Source organism: Saimiri boliviensis, chromosome 5, assembly GCF_048565385.1.
Source record: "Saimiri boliviensis isolate mSaiBol1 chromosome 5, mSaiBol1.pri, whole genome shotgun sequence".
NCBI lineage: Eukaryota > Metazoa > Chordata > Mammalia > Primates > Cebidae > Saimiri > Saimiri boliviensis.
The window spans coordinates 31,987,434-32,005,288 of NC_133453.1; the positions used below are offsets into that span (position 1 = coordinate 31,987,434).

Genomic DNA, 17,855 nt, shown 5'->3' on the forward strand with positions numbered 1-17,855 from the left:
TTTTGTTGATGATGAAGTTATTTCTTTCTGTTTTTTAGTTTTCCTTCCAACAATGAGACCCCTCTGCTATAGGACTGCTGGAGGTCCACTCCAGACCCTGCTTGCCTGGGTATCACCTGCAGCAGCTACAGAACAGTAAGGGTTGCTGCCAGTTTCTTTTTTGGTTATCTTTGTCCCAGAAGGATACCTGCCAGATGTCAGCCTGAGCTCTCCTTTATGAGGTGGCTCTTTGGTTCTACAGGGTTGGGGAGCTGCTTGAGGAGAGAGTCTGTCCCTTATAGGGCTCAAGTGCTGATCTGTGGGCTGTTATTCTGTTCACAGCTGCTGGAGAGGTACACTTAAGTCTGCTACAGTGGAGCTCATAACTGCCTTTTTTTCCCAGGTGCTCTGTCCTGGGAAAGTGGGGTTTTATTTTTAAGTTCCTGACATGCTCTTGCCTTTTTTCAGAGATGTCCAGCCCAGCAAGGAGGTAGCCTAGTCACAGTCTGCCACCAGAGGCATTGCTGAGCTGCCATGAACTCTGCCCATCTGCTGTGTGAACTTCCTTGTGGGTTTGTTTATAGAGGTATAGTTAGAACTGTCTTGGTAATGGCAGTCTGCCTCAGTAATGGTGGACTGCCTCAACAATAGCAGACTGCCTCAGTAGTGGTGGACTGCCTTGGTAATGGCAGATGCCCTTCCCCCTGCAGAGCTGGACCATCCCAGGTCCAGCTGTGCTTGGTGTGAAACTCTCAGTCCAGAGCACTTCAGATTGCTGGTCTTTGTGGGGGTGGGACCTGCCAAGCCAGATCACCTGGCTCCCTGTTTCAGCCCCCCCTTTTTTTCAGTTCAATAGGCAGTTCCACCTCTCAGGCATTCCAGGGGTCAGTTGGAATGGCCACCCAGGTTTGTGTGAGTTTTTGTGCAAAGACCCACTGCGCCAGCTGAAACAGCCATACTGGAAACTCATGGTGCTTTTATGCTTGGGAATCTCCTGGTCTGTGGGCTGTAAAAACTCATTTTGAAATGTGATCACTCACCTTCTGCATTCTCACTGGGAACTGCACTCCAGTGCTGTTCCTATTCAGCCATCTGGGATTGTATCTCTCCATAATTCTTACATTTATTATAGATTTAAAGAGCCATAGTGTCTGAAAAATACCATGGTCTCTGTTTTAATAGTCTATTATAAAGAACTAATAAAATTCACCCTGGGTTTGGCATCACTCTGGTTTTGGCATTATTCTCAGCATCTCACTCAGCAGTAGATGTGACTGTTTCTGATTTATGACTATCAAACTGGTTTCCTCTCTGGTATTTGAAATTTGTATTTTTAAAATTACATATTTAATGATAGTTGCTGCATTAATGGAACCCACTTCCTGCTTACCAATTCTCTCACATACTTATACACAAAGAATATGTCTTCTCTACTGCATCACTATTTGCCAAATTAGCAGGCAAATCAACTTTTAAGTTAAAATGAAAATGTTGCTTTTAGCCAAAAATGTAGGTTTGTTCCCCAAATGGAAAATACAATGTAGTTTTCCCTGGTGACTAAAGAGCTGATTGTGTAGGAAAAATATAAACAGTAATGTGCTGAACCCATGTCCATTGTCATGCCATCACTTGAGACAGTGTAAAGCCTTATGTGGCATTGTGCCCTATACTGCCCTCTAAGGAGGTCTCTGGCATACAATCTTAAAATCACTCCTTCTGCCTTGGGATTCTTATCCTATTGTCTTATCCATTCTGTGTTTGCAAAGTCTGTGCCTTTTCCATTCCTTTAGGAGGTACTCATAATCAATGAATACATCTAATTCCATTTGGATTTCTTTTCTAATACCTGCCTGCCTAGTGGTCCACAACTGGTTATTCAAACTGCATGATGTACAAAAATCTACTTAAAATGAGAAGTGCTTGTGCATCTATTACCAAACCAATCTCAGATTTGTTTAGTGCCTTCTACACTACATTTATCTTTTTATATGAAGGATTTTTAAAATATATTTTGAACAACAAACGAAAAATAGATTTCACATGATTCCCAATTCAAGGATTGAGTCCCAAAATCATTGGAAATAACCTCTAAGAAATATCAGGTACACCACTAAACTCTTGAATATAATTTAGAGGAATTCAAACATTACATTTTATTAGAGCCAATGTCTACACTATTTGTAGACGTGATCTAATAGCAAGCATCTATATTAAAGCCTGACAGCTTAAGAGAGATGATTTGGAAAAATAAAAGTACTGTCTTCCATGGATCAATTGAAATTCTTTGCCACTCTAAATATTTTGGGAAACAGAGCTTTTCAGTTAGAAAAAAAAAAAGTGACTCACCTCATTCACTATAGGTCTGTTGATACTGAATTTGTTGTTTTCATACTTGAAAGACTCAAATCAAGTGTCTCAGATACTTTCATGCAATTAGGAAAGCTTCATGGCATCTTTGGAGATGGTTTACTTGCTATTGGCATCTATTTAATTAAATCCTAACAGCATAGCTAGCAAAACAAACAAAAATAACATGTATTAGCTTTAAATATCTGGGGAAAGTGACAAGGACAGAAAAATGCTTTATTAATAAAATATTAATTCTTTTAATTATAAATGTGTATTTTCTAATTTGCCTTTATTTTCTATGAGAAAAGAGTAATGACAGACTGCTGTAATTACTTTCAGAGTAAAATAATAATTAGTATTTTGGCATGAACTTCATCTTTGAAGATTATCATTTCAAATACTATATTACATCTCTTTAAATTCATTTTTTCTTCTGAAAGATTTAGTTGCCCAGGTGGGGTATTATTCATACGGTATACTCAGAAGAAGCTGATATCCTAGAGGAGTTTTTCTAACGAGCTAATGAGGACATTTAGCACACATGCATTTTAGTCATAGCTTTTTTAAACTTTTCTTAATCATGAAATATATCCAGAAAGAGATAGATAAATAGATAGAGGGATGAATTGGTAGATAGATGAACTGATGGGTGGGGGGAATGGAGGGGTAGGGAAATGGAAGAATGTATGGATGGCTAGATTGATAGATTCATACAATAACCATCATTAACATAATTCCCTGCCACCCTTTCCTAAGTTAAGAAACAGGACATTACCAATACTTAGAAGTCACCCTCAACTTCCCATGCCTCCTAGATCACATTCCATTTCCTATCTTATAGAGGTAAACACCATCCTAACTTCTATTATACTAATTCCTTTGCTTTTCTTGGTGTTTTACCATCACTAAATTCATCACTAAACAACATAGTTTAATTCTTCCTGATTTTGAAATTTCTTTATAAATTCCAACTACATGTTCTCCTTTGTAACTGGATACCTTTGACCAACATTTGTTCATGAGATTACTCTATGTTAATGTGCAGCTGTAGTTTTATTTCCATTGACATATTGTATTCTAGTGTATGAATATACCACAAATTATTTATCTGGTGTACAGTTGACAGATAAGTTGCTTGTTTTCAGCTTGGGACAATTATAAACATTTCAATACATTTTTCTTGGTGCACTTGTATGAAACTTTCCCTAGGATTAAAATTGTTTATATATTAAACTCCTTTTCAACTTTTCTGGAGAAGGCAAACTCTTTCATGCTGTGGTTGTACCAAGCTCACTCACACCAACACTATGTGAGAGGTACCTTTGCTGTACATCTCCACCAACACATGGGATTATCAGAATTCACAATTTTTCTATAACTGTTACATGATTTTAATTTACATTTTCCTAATCATTAGTAATGTAAGCAACCTTCCCTTACATTTATGAGTCCTTTGGATTTTCTCTTTCATGAAAGATTTACTCAAATTTTTGCCTGTTCTTAGGATAGGTTGTCTGTCTTTTTCTTATTTCTTATTATGTTGATTCTGGAATTTAGTTACCTTGCACATCTGTTCTCAGATTTTTTATTTAAACGTTTATGTTTAATTGCCAAATAATAATTACATACATTTATGGAGTACAATGTGATGTTTTGATATTTGTGTACATCATAGAATAATTATATCGAGTAATTACCATATTTGTCACCTCTCATACTTGCCATTTTTTTGTAGTGAGAATATTTCAAGTCTGTTCTTTCAGCAATTTTGAAATATACTGTACCATAGGTACCATTTTAAGGTTATCTTTTTTTTTAATGTGTTTTTTAACTCTCTATGCTGGTACATAAAAATATATCATATGCAACAAATTTTTATAAGTGGATTTTGTATTCAATTGCTTTGTAAAAATGTCTTACTGAATCTAATATTCTATTTTCACATTCTTTTTTATTTTGTTTTAGGTAGAAAATCAGTTAGTTTGTATTTTGTTTTATATGCAAAATTATTATATTGGGAAATAATGATAGGCTTGTACCTTTCTGATTCTTACACTTTTTATTTCTTTTTTAAAAATCTTAATGTATGGCCAAGATTGCTCACATGAGAGTGAATATAAGAGGAAGTAGAGGTAGCAGACTTCCTTGTCTTCTCCTGATCTCAGAGGGAAAGCTTTCAATGTTTTATATTAACATACTGAATTTTTATTTTTTTGAGATTCTCTTCATCATATTAATGAATTTCCTTCTATTTCTAGTTTGCTAAGAGTTTCAGCATGAATGAATATTAGTTCTGTCAAACACCTTTTACATCTAGCAAAATGGTCATGTGGTTTACTCCACTTATTGGTTCCTATGGAAATCGTACTAATGGTTTTTACAATCTGAAGCCTACTTTTTGTTCTTAGGAAAAAAATTGCCTCATGAAGGCATGTGATGTTTTTATTCAGTGCTGAGTCCAGTTCTTGATTATTTGTCTAGGGTTTCTGAATCTCTATTATTGGATGATATTGAATTCTAGCTTTTTTTCTCGATCTTATTTTCAAGTTTTGATATCAAGGTTTTGCAGGCTAATAAATACATTCGGGAGTATTTCCTCTTCTTCTAGTCTCTAGAAAATGTTGTGTAAGATTAAAATGGGTCTTTCTTCAATGTTTGAAGTATTCTTGGTTTCTGTTTGGAAAGAAGTAAAACTATTCTAAGTGTATAGGCTTTACCTAGTATCTAGCAGATTTCTGGCAAGCTCATGAATGCATTTAAAATGGCAGTTTAAAAACTATTTTTATTAAGCATGTTTTGATGTTATGTAACAGGAATTTTTCATAACCTTTGGTGTGACAAATTGCTATCAACAAAAATCCCTAAAATTAGTTTAAAGTATGTTTTGAATAATTTTGAGACCTCCATCTAGAATATCAATAAGTAGATGGAAGCTGTTAGACAACATGAAATAGGACCCCATTGATGTAGAAGTCATTCTTGTAGAGCAGCTGGACAAAGCCAAAAAGTAACCAGGTTTTTCTGAGTTAATAGTGCATGTAGAGAACAGAAGATGGTGATTATCTTCATAAGTAAGGAATTAGCTAAGGGTCTAATGACAGGTATTCAAAGACAGCCATAGACTGTAACAAGACATTTCATTACAAAAGAAATAATAGTATTTACATATACTTTTATATTACTTACTATTATGTAGAAAGTTCCAAGTTCTTCAGATATGTAAATGTCTTCAATGGTCACAATGCTGTAAGATAGGGTTAATGAAGTAAATAAGATAACTAGTTATGTAGCAGCACGGATATTTGCAACTGCAAGTCTGTCTCTAGAAGCCACTTCATTAATGTTTTACACTGACTCTAAAGGTTATAGCAAACAAACCATTTTGATAATTATGTATTTGAAGACTATAACAGACTTCCTTTAAAAAAGGAACTTTTGATTTCATGAAATATACATTTCTTGTTTTGATAAAGAATATCTATCAACAGGATAAAAAATGAAGCCCACATATTTGGAGTGAATCCTTCCCATCCTTAATTAGGGTCAAACATGAGCCCACATTGAACTAAGATGGCTCCCCTATGCATTCTCCCCTCATCACTGGAAAAGGAGAGGAGGCTCAGACACTCAGAATGTCAACTATATCAACAGAATTCAATTCACAACCAAGACACTTGGTATAAGGGCAATCCTTCTCAGGAAGCAAACACAACCATCTTTTTGTTCCACTTTCAAAGCATGTTTAAAATCTGACCATTTCTCACCACTTCTATGCCACCATATTGGTCTGAGCTACCATTACCTTGTCCCTGAATTATTGCAATTGCCTTCTAACAGCTCTCTTCTCATACTGAGTGGGAACTCAGTCTATTACAAATATGACCAACAGAGTGATCCTTTTCAAATATAAGTTGAATCTTTTTCACTCTCTGATCAAAATTTTTCAAGATTTTCATATTTCACTCAGAATAAAAGCCATGGTCTTTATGGTAGACTGCAAAGCTGTGACTCCCTGTTTTCTCTCTGGCCCTTTCTCATATACCTCTCCACCTTGCTTTGCTCTGCTCCAGCCCCAATGTCCCTCTTGCTGTTTCTCCAACAAACTGGCACTCCTGCTATAGGGCCATTGCAAGAACTGCTCTACCCACTGAGCATGCTTCTCCCTGAGAAGCCCTCATGACCAATTCTCTGGCCTCTGAAATATTTGCTCAAACGTCTCCCCCATGAAGCCCTCCTTGACCACCCCATTTAAATCTACAATGGATTTCCCCGCTCTGTCCCACAGCACACCTGAACACATTCTTTGCTGTATACCTTTTTTCTAATCACCTGAACATACTATGTAATATATTCATCAATTCTGTTAGTTATTTATTGTTTGTCTCCTTTTACCAGAAAATAATCTCCTCAAGCACAGTAATCCTCCTTTCGTCCCCGCTATGTAGATCACTACCCACCCCCCAGCATGGTAGACACTCTAAATATTGGTTGACAGTGGACTGACTGATTTATTGAATAAGGTAGCTATTATTGATTATTTTTGTATTTTCATATCTTGATAGTCTTTGTGATGGACTATGAGTTTTTATAATAGAAGCACAATATTTTCTCTTTTGAGTTTTAATAATACAAGGACAAAATTTTAACTTCTGAGTTTTAATAATGCAGGGACAATATTTTAGCTTCTCTTTTGACCTTTGCTATTAGGGAATTTGTAATCACGATGATTTCACACTGATACAGATAAGTGAGGTAAACATTTTCAGGTTGAAATTATTTAATAAAGATTGCAAGGCAATGTTTGAAAGAAATTTAGACATTAGATATTAACTGTGGTAGAACTTGGGAAGAAAATATTCACAAAGAGTAAAATATTTTTCATGGATCTATCTCATATCCTTGATAGAATAGGTAGGTTAATTATTTTGAGACCCGTTGAAATGATACAAAGCTCTTGAAACACATTCTTTTAAGGAACAATACTTTTCTATTAATGTTATTTTCATCATGATAAGTGACCAGTTAATTTGTCTGTTAAAATGAGAGGCAATCTAAGAAACATCAACAAGGATAATATATTTGATTTTTGCCCTATTCCATTTTAAAAAAACAGCTCATAAAACACTACATAGGATTGACCATATGATTACCAACAGTCAGAAGTTTAGAAAGCTCTTGAGAAGACTGATAGATAGTAAGAGCTTAAAGACAGTGAGGAATTGATTGCCTGGAAAAAAAATGCTGAAAAAAAAAAAAAGATGACCCACGTTACATAATGACAAAAAGCTTAGAAAAACTATAACCTACAAAGTGTGGACAATATAAAATATATCTGATGAACTTACGGATCTAGTTAAAAATTTTCCCAGGCAGAAAGTCAAACATGCCAAATGGTATTTTTTAGTTGTATGTGACAAGGTATGAATAGTAAGAGGTTACTTTAAAAAAAAAAAAGAAGAAAAACTAGTTTGTTTTAATCAGAAGTTAGAGGAAATAGATAGAAAACAGGATGTGTTGGGCTCTAAAATAATGAAACTGTTTTTCATCCAGTCTCTCAAGAAAATAAAATATTCAAAATAAAGAGTGGCCTCAAGTCAAAAAAGCAACTCAAAACATGAGAGTGTGGCAAACTGTGTTATAACAACTGATAAACATCAGGTTCTATTTTATGACTTGAACTTATTTGATAAGCATTGAAGCTATCCCCAAAAAAATGAATAAATAATAAATTTTCTAATAACAGTGTTTTCTCTTGAAACATTCTCAAGGCACCCTGGGATAAAGAAATTTGATCCTGTGTTTTTGATGATCAAAGACAAAGAAAGAAAGAAAATAATGATGTAAAATCATTGTTTGAGTTCACTGTCTATTTGAGAGAAGATGGATTACACCAAGTAAGTATTGAAATAAAATGGAATATAAGCATTCAAATTGCATATAATTAAGAGTAGTTAAAATGTGCTCTCTATCTTAGGTGAGGGAGCAAGGCTGATAAGTTCAAATAAGACAATAAACAGATAGTTACATTCTGTTCTGTCCTTTTCTGAAGACTGTTTTACTTAACCTAAGTCAAACAGGTCAACTGCCTTTAGGGATTAGAAAGGTAATAGAAATTTTGAAATCAATAGGGGAAATGTATAAAATTAATAGGGAGTGATATTGCCTGTGGCTAACTGAAGAATACATGTCCCACTTTAAAATTCTAAATGAAAATTTTTAACTATGCAAGTCTTTTTTAATCTAAATATGAGAATTGCTAATTAGTCATCTGTGTGTTAAAGAATTCACCGTAATCTAGAAAGATACCTCAGTCACAGAGGCAAGCTTGTGAGGGAGAAAATGGATAAAAGAATATGGATAAGAACCACTGGTCTATGGATTTAGATATCTTCTCCATGCAGGTAATGTCTAGGCCATAGACATGCCGGAGACGTCCACAGAGGGTGTGGGATAAGCAATAGGGATGGAGGGAGTTTATAAACAAATAAGGGAAGTTCCTGGTGACCTAATAATGATAAATTGATTTTAAAAAGTAATATTTAAATGAACTCAACTTAAAATAAACATTGAGGAGAAGCTATACAATTTGATAATCATTAAAAGTTTCAATAGCATAAGTGAAGAAATTAATTGCAAATGGTTAAGAAAGCTCAACGGCACCTTAATATGAGCCTTCTTGCTGTCTGCTCATTGTACTCATTCATAACTACAAAAACAAGTCAAATAATATAGAGTAGGATTAGAGACTCCCCAGAACTGTTATAATTTTCAGGATTTGGGGTCCAGTCCAGAAGGATAATTTGACAAATCCTACTGATTGGTCTAACACATCTACTGGCCTTTACCCTGTCCTCAAAATAAATTCCCATTCCAAATGTAGGATGGCAGCAGAGTTCTGCTCCTCAACCCAAACACAGAGGGACTCAAAGAGGAGATGTTTTTCCCCTTAAACAAATGGCACCTTTGATATTTTCCAGCAACTTCTGTGATTGGAAATATTTGTTAAATAATTGGATGACAGCAGCTCTTTATGAAACTTGAAATATGACAATCTTGGTTATTTTGGGAAAATCTATGGACAATTTAATAACACGTTCAGAATAAGACCTGAACTTTTGGATACTTGGGTTCTTAATAAATAGTTGATTTTTTAAACAAAGTGCTAATATTGCAAAGGCAAAGAAAACATGTCAAAAGGAAGACTATATTTTTTAGATCAACTGCTGGTTTCTAAAATTTCATTCAAGTAGTTTATTTAATAAGTTACAGGCTATAGAAAGTTGGAGAATATTTACTCTGAACATGCAATTATTTTCTCCCTATAACATTAGTACCCCTAGGGAGATGCTGTCAGGCTTGCTGACTAAAAGAACTCTCCCTCAGCCAAGAAAACTAGAATTTTGATGAGAATTTTTTGAATGCTGCTAAATTGTTTACAATGCTTGAGATGCATATAGATTACCTCTCAGAGACATGGCATTACCCTCTGACACAAACTAGGTAGTGTGATTCATTTTCTATTTCATTTCAGTTTTTAGTTTTGTTTCCATTTGGCCATGGAATAAATAAATCAAGTCTTTATATTTATTCAATTCATTATAAAAAAAAAACTTCATACATATATGAAAGTAGAGAAGAAAACAGGATGAATAACCTCAACAATATTCATCCACTGGGCACTTTTGTTTCAGATATACCCCTATTCAGTGTGCCACTGTGTGGACACACCTTAGTTTATGCAATCAATCTACTGTTAATGGACTATTGGGTGGTTTCCTCTTTTGCTAGAAGGCAATAAATAGTGCTCCAATGAATAATTTTATACATATAATTTTTTAACATGTCTTCTGTGGGTTAGTTGCCTAGACTTAGGATTTCTTTGTCAAAGTAAAAGTATTTGCCCTTTTGATATGTGTAGTAGATTATTTGCCAATATGACTGACCTCAACTATTCTTCTCTTTACATTTATATGTCCTTGCCTTGTAACTTTGCAACTCCTCCCATCAACAAATAGAGTTCATTTCCCCACTTGTTGAATTATCCCTGGCCTTGTGATTTGTTTTGACTAATAGAATGTAGTGAAAGTGATCACGTACAATTCTGATACCAGGCTGCAAAAGGCTTTGCAATTTTCTGCTTACGCTCCCAGGATCATTGCCTTCAACAAGTGCGCAAGCTCACTCTAGCCACTGAATGATGAAAGACAACCTAAGACAGAGCCAAATCAGCTTGCAGAGTATGCTTCAAAATTGAATTTTTCCAATCTAAACAGTAAAAAACAATATTACTGTTGTTTTATTTTGTTTTGTATTATGAGTGAGACTGTATGACTTTTTAGATGATAAAGCTTCCCCCATTTGTGACTTCATCAAACACTTTCCACCATTAGCATGTTTATTAGAGCACTTGAACACATCCAGCAAAGAAATAGCAATGATTTTAATTCCTGATTTAAGGTGAGCTTCGCCAAATTTTGACCTATTTATTAAATTCCTTATAGCCACCCTCCCAAGAAATCGATTATGAAAGAACTAATGGACACTATTGGTTTTGTGACAAATTCTGCAGTAACTAAATTAAGAACAGAATAGCCTATTTATTGAAAAATTAGAAATGAGATAAATTGAAATGGTTGATTCTTCACAAGCAGTACTCTGAAAAGCAGCTTTGCAAGAATGAATCAGAAATCTCCAGCTCAAATGTAATATGGTATGCATTTAATAGTATGTTCATCCTAAGGTCATGCTAGAAATCTGGGGTACTTTTTAATGTCCAGAGTAAATCAAACTTTTAAAAATAATAAATTTAAAAGACTTTCTTCTTCTTCCTTAAAAGTTAAAATACCAAGTGAGATGGTTTGGCTGTGACCTCACCCAAATTCATCTTGAATAGTAACTCCCACAATTCCCACATATTGTGGGAGGAACCCAATAGGAGGTCATTGAATCATGGGGGCCTGTATTTCTCATGCTGTTTTCATGATGGTGAATAAGTCTCATAAGATCTGATAGTTTTAGAAATGGGAGTTTTCCTGCACAAACTTTCTTCTCTTGTCTGCCGCCATGTGAGATGCTTTTACTTTCTACCATGATCGTGAGGCCTCCCCCCTCCATGTTGAACTGTAAGTCCATTAAAACCTCTTTTTTCCAAGTCTTGGGTATGTCTTTATCAGCAGTGTGAGAAAAAACTAATATACCAAGTTACCCAGGAAATGCATAAACATGTAAATCGTGTGTGCAAGGAAATACAGTCCATCATATGCATGTCCTCCTTTGCTAAAAGTTAATGGGCACAGAAAGGCTGAGCCATGAGCAAATCCATGTATTGGAAATCTGTGTCATCCCCTCAAGAGAAGTCTGGTACATATACGTTACTAACTCTCTGTGCCCTCCTCCATCTTACCTCTTACCTTAGCAAGAAGGAGCCATCTGTTTATCCACCCATCACCTGAAGAGCAGGTGAACAGGCACTGCTCTGCTCATCTAAACATCTCCAGCCTTTAGTCCATTAGCCCAGTACCTGAAATATAATAGATGTTCAATAAATATTTGTTGAACTGAAATAAACTGAATAGAAATTGTTAGCATTATTAAAACCAGCCATCTTAATGAGAGTTGATAATATAGAAATATATTCACATAACTTTGAGACCTTGCTAAAAAATGAGTCACAATTGAAATATACTTAAGACAGTCTTGTTAATGTGCCATTTACACAGTAAAGCTAAAGAAGGTCAGATAGCTTAATACAGTGTAAGGAAGATTCTAGTTATTTTATAATTGTTATTTCACACTGAAAATATCCAGATATTGAAATCATATAAGAAAGGGCAAAGGAGCATGCAGGAGAGAAAAATAGATTATTCAGCAGGATTAATACTAAACTAATATGGTTTTATGAACACAGGGATGTAGAGAATTTTCTACACCAGTTTTTTAAAACCCACTCTCTCAGTCTATTTCTAAGTGGGGAAAGAAGGACTCAATAAGTTTCTCAGTCTATGAATTTCTATATGTCTGTCCTATGTTCTTGTTATTAACTGCTCTTCAGTGATTTGCTGTTTTGCAAAATAATATGCAAGGTTACTAATAACTTAGTCCCAATAGTCATGGCATGTCATAGTCTTAAACACTTTAACCCGAAGTTATTAAGCTTTAGCATGGTATAGAGAAGTGGGGTCACAGGTACCTGGCTTGAATATCTTGCTCCTCCACTCAGCCAGGTGATCTCAGGCTTACTATCTAACTTCTCAAACTCTATTTTCTTCATCTAGAAAAATGGGACTTGTGAGATGCTGTATATGAAACCAGATGTGCTATCCAGCACAGCACCTGGTAAAAACTAGGTATTCAATAACTGGATAACTTGTCCTGTCCTTTCTGAAAATGATTACCCTATTAACGTGGGAATTCACTGTGAAACACATTTTACTGTGGTAAAGGTGTTGAAAATTTTAGCTCAGCAGGTTGTAGGGGGAAAATCACAGGGTTAGAAGATTGACTGAGGTTTGAAACTGAGCAGGTTGCTTCACTTTTTTGAGCCTCTGTTTCCACATTGGTAAAATAAGGATATTGAGAGAAATAAAAGCACTCAGCACAGTGTCTGGTACAGAGTAAGTGCCCAATAAATATTATTTTAATTTCTTCATTTATAATTATTACACTTGATATTTATAGCTGACTGTATTTGTTTGATAGGACACTTAAAAACAAAAACCTAACCTACTTAGTTGGTTTTTCCTGTGCTGTCATCACTGTCTGATAAAATTTTAAAAAGTAGCTTAGAGCAGAAATTCTTAGTTCCCTGAACTTTGATAATACTTCATGACATATTGATAGGATTTCATGCAATGCATTTCTATTTTATATTCATTAGTAAACTATTTCACTGTTCAGGAAATGCTCTCATAATACAATAACCTCAAGGTTTAGTATCCACTTATAAAATCTCACTTATACTAGCTCTGTTATTTTTTGCCAGAAACAAGATGGGTTAATCAGAAAAAGATAAAGAAGGAAATAAGCCTAAAATCATGATCAATTGAGAGAAAATTATTTAGTCATCATAAAATCAAATAACAATGGCAATAATAGAATAATTTTAAAGACAGAACACACACAGCTTAACACATGCATGCATAGTTTATTTAATTTATTTAAATCCTAGTTACATTTTTCTTTCTTTTCTTTCACAAATTATCAATGTGTCCAATTAGTCTTTGAATCATGTGTCAAATGTGTCAAAATCCTATGACTGTGTCTATGCATGTCCAAAGAAAAAAAAAACTAGATAAACTGGTGTATTCATTTTTAATTTGTTTTGAAATTGAAATCTATATGGTCTTTTTTAGGATCAGGAAGTCCCGAGTTACCAGAATTTACTAAGGTAAATGTGTAAGCATATCATCAACCAAAAACTACAGGGAAAATTATAAATTGTTGTAGGGTTATTTGTTGTCATCTTTCCCATCAGCTGTTCTACTTTCCTCTGTAAATTAATTGGCTGACTGTGATGTTAAAATAGTGTAATGAGTGCTACCATTGATGACCTTGCATTTATTTCTTCCTTTCTACTTATAGGACTCACATGCTGTTCAAGAATTCAATCCTCCTCCATGTGGCCTGTATTAGTGAGGATTCTCCAGGGGAACAGAACCAATAGGAGACATCTTCAGAGAGAGACAGAGATTGATTTTAAGGAATTTGCTCACGTGATTGTGGGGGCTGGCAAGTCTGAAATATGTAGGGCAAACTGGCAAGTTGGAAATTCAGGTAAGAGCTGATGCAGTATTGAGTCTGAAACCCACCAGGCAAGCCAGCAATCTAGAAGCCCAGGCAATATTTTACGTTGTAGTTTTGAGACAGAACTGCCTCTCCTTGGTCATATTAGTTAGGGTTTTCCAGAGAGAGAGAGAACCAGTGGGATGAACAGATGATTGGTGATAGATAGATAGATAGATAGATAGATAGATAGAAATTTATTAGAGGAATTGGCTCACATGATTATGGAGCTGAGAAGTCCCATGACAGGTCATCAGCAAGCTGTAGACGCTGGCATGATTGTAGCACGGCTCAGTCCAAGTACAAGCCTCAGTAAATGTCAGAATCAGGAAAGCCAATGGTGCAATTGTCAGTCTTAAGCCAAAAGCCTGAGAACCAAGCACAGGAGGGATGGGTGCTGATGTAAGCCCTAGAGTCCCAGGGCCAGAGACTATGTTCTGATGTCTAGGGACAGAAGACAAGTATGTACCAGATACAGGAGGAGAGAAAATTCTTTTCTCTGCTTTTATATTCCATTTGAGCCCTCAGCCAATTGGATGATGCCTGCATTCACTGACAGTAAATCTTCCCCACTCAGTCTATGCAACTTCACATGCCAATCTCCTCTGGAAACACTCCCACATCCAGACCCCAGAATAATGCTTTACCAATTCTCCAGGTATTTCTTAATCCAATTAAGTTGATATCTACAATTAACCATCACATTAAGGAAACCCTAGTATTTGCTCTAAGGCCTGCAACTGATTGGCTAAGATCCGTCTGCATTGTAGAGGGTCATCTGCTTTACAAAAAGTCTATTGGCTGTAAATGTGAATCACATCTAAAAACTGTCTTTGCAGCAACATGTTGACTAGTGTTTGACCAAACAACTGGGTACCATAGCCTAGTCAAGTTTACACATAAAATTAATTCTCACATGGCCCATGAAGCCGATCTCATCATCAACTCAAGGTTGTAAACTGATTATTCTAAACCAGTCATAGTTATCCCATCTCTTTTCTCAGTGGTTGCTTTAGAGGCCAGGCATAAGCCAAACAGAACATGACATTCCTCTGCTGGCTCTTGTTTGTTCAGTAAGTTATATAAGCGAGCATATGCCCCACTGAGGGGGTGCTAAGGTGTGAATGTTTGTTCCCTCCATAACTCATGTTGAAATGTAATTGTTAATTTAACAGTATTGGGATGTGAGACTGAGATGGAAGAATTCCATTGACTCCTTTGTAGGACCTCCCCCCCAACCGTAAATGCAGTTGCTTGTTTACTCAACCACAGCATTCTTAAACCCCTCCTGAAAAGGGAGGATGCAAGTGAGCCCTGGCAAGCGCTTTTGGGCTCCAACCACACAGCAGTGTCTAGAGGTGTTACCATGCTCTTTTAGCTTTGATGTCTGCAGACAGCTAAGTGTTACCCAGCTCAGTAAGGAGTCAGGGTAACAGCCATTTACATCCTGCCTTCTAAGGACCCAGCTCCTTGATTGGCATCCAGAAAGAATCAGGTCACACAGATTTGAAGAACAGTGAATGCAGAAATTTTATTGAGTGATGGAGGTGGTTCTCAGGGGATAGATGGGGAGCTGGAGAGGGAAGATGATCTTCCCCTGGAGTTTGACCATCCCACGGATGATCTCCTCTCCAACTGTCCCCAGCTGAACTCTTGTCCATGTTCAGATGCTACTTCTGTGCTGGCTGCTCTGCCACTCTGCCAGTGTAGCTTGGGGTTTATATGGGCACAGAATAGGGGTACAGAGTCTTGGAAAAGGCAACATTTGGGTGCAAAACCAGGAATGCCTATTCCCATTTAGGGCCACAGTTTTCCAGGCTTGAGGGTGGGGCCTTTGCCAAGGAATCACCCTCTTCTACCCAGTATTTACCTGCATCTTGTCCATATCAGGACCTTTAAGAGGTGTTTAGGTCATGAGGGCTCTATCTCATTAATGGACTAATGCCGTTATCATAAAAGTGGATTTGAAAGTGAGTTTGTTATCATGAGAGTGGGTTTGTCCCCTCTTGCTCTCTCTCTCTCTTTATGCCCTGCCACTATGTGATGCCTGCCATCATATTATAATGCAGCAAAAAGGCCCTCACCTAATGCCAGTCCCTTCATCTTGGACTGCCCAGACTCCAGAACTGTAAGCTAATAAATTTCCATTCATTTTAAATGACCCAGTCTGTGGTATTATATTATAGCAGCACAAACCAGACAGGCTGAAAGAATGTCTTTCATTCCACAATTAATGGAGGAGTTTTCTCTTTCTGATGCTTGCTTTGAACAAAGGGAGCATTTTTGCCTCAGATGCTGCTGTTAGTCATCTTGAAACCTCATGGGAAGTCAGCCTAATAATAAAAAGGTAACATCTGCAGAATGGCAGAGATATGGATTCGATATTTTATTTGAATCATGTCTGAAACCCACCCATACCTGACTTTCTATTATATAAGGTAAACATCTTTATTGTTAAAACTAATTTGAGTTGAAGTCTCTCTCACATGCAGTCAAAAGCAGCTTAACAGATAAAAGGAAACACTTTCAGTTCTAGGGGAGGTCCTCTTGACCTTAAGCCACTAATTTATTGAAACTCCAGCTGTAGTGAGTACACCAGTATTTGGCATATTAATAGTTATTTAATATGGTTAATGAGATCCAAATCTGAATCTTGAACATTTGAGGAAGTAGACTTTCTTTTTCTTTCCCAGTAAATATTAATGACAATGTACACAATGCCAGTCTCTATTGTTAGTCATCTTGGTGTGCCACAAAAGAATCTGCCTAGGTTAGCTCTGAGAATAATTTTGCATTCTCAGGAATATGCCTAAGAGAGAGCCTCAGGCGCTTACTTGGAGATTCAATTCTGGGCTTGCTCCATCACCTTGCCTTCCAAGGACAGCTTCCTAGCAATGACTGAGTTCCTAAGAGACACAAAACTCTTTTGTTAGTTGACTTTAGTTTAAGGACTTCCAAGAAACTTACTGGAGCCTTCTTTCACCTGCACAGCTGCTAGTATACTTTTAATCACTCCTCACCCCATTGCAGTACTGGGGCCTAATGGCTCTTCATACACTCCCAGCAACTCTCTATTTTCTTTCACACAGGAACTTTTCACTTTTCACCTCTCCTTGGCATGTCTAATCTCATCTTGGTATCAGCTTCTAAGAATATCTGGACCCTGCCTGAACAGAATCAGGAAATAGAGAGGGGAGAAAAGAAACTGGAACTGATTACATTGTTTAAATACAGAATAAATACTTGGCAAAAGTCATATCTACCCCAGGACTGTTGAATTACATAAGCCAGTAAATTCAATCTAAAGCTAATTTAGATTGAGGTTTCAGTACCTTGCAACAGGAAGTGCTCTAAATGATAATGTCTTTAAACAACACTAGATCTAATATATTTCAGAGTGAGTTTTCACTGTGTGTGAGATCAACATCCTGATGACAACTAGATTTTGAGTTTTACAAGTCATGAGAGGCCAGAAACATACCACACTTTTTTTTCTTTTGACATGGAGTTTCACTCTGTCACCCAGACTGGAGTGCAGTGGCATGATCTCGGCTCACTGCAGCCTCCACCCTCTGGGTTCAATTGATTCTCCTGCCTCAGGCTCTTGAGCAGCTGGGATTCAAGGCACCCACCACCCCACCTAACTAATTTTTGTATTTTTAGTAGAGAAAGATTTCACCAAGTTGGCCAGGCTGGTCTTGAACTCCTAACCGTAGGTGATCTGCCCACCTAGGCCTCCCAAAGTG

General features: G+C 36.4%; 1 long non-coding RNA gene across 1 annotated transcript in view; it reads right to left on the bottom strand.

Annotated features, from left to right (window-relative positions):
* Positions 1-17,855, bottom strand: part of LOC120364302 (uncharacterized) — a 222,015-nt gene that overhangs the window by 96,277 nt on the left and 107,883 nt on the right. The window contains exon 3 of the long non-coding RNA XR_005579592.1: positions 2,326-2,489. This is a non-coding gene — a long non-coding RNA (uncharacterized LOC120364302). The remainder of the gene's footprint in view (positions 1-2,325; positions 2,490-17,855) is intronic.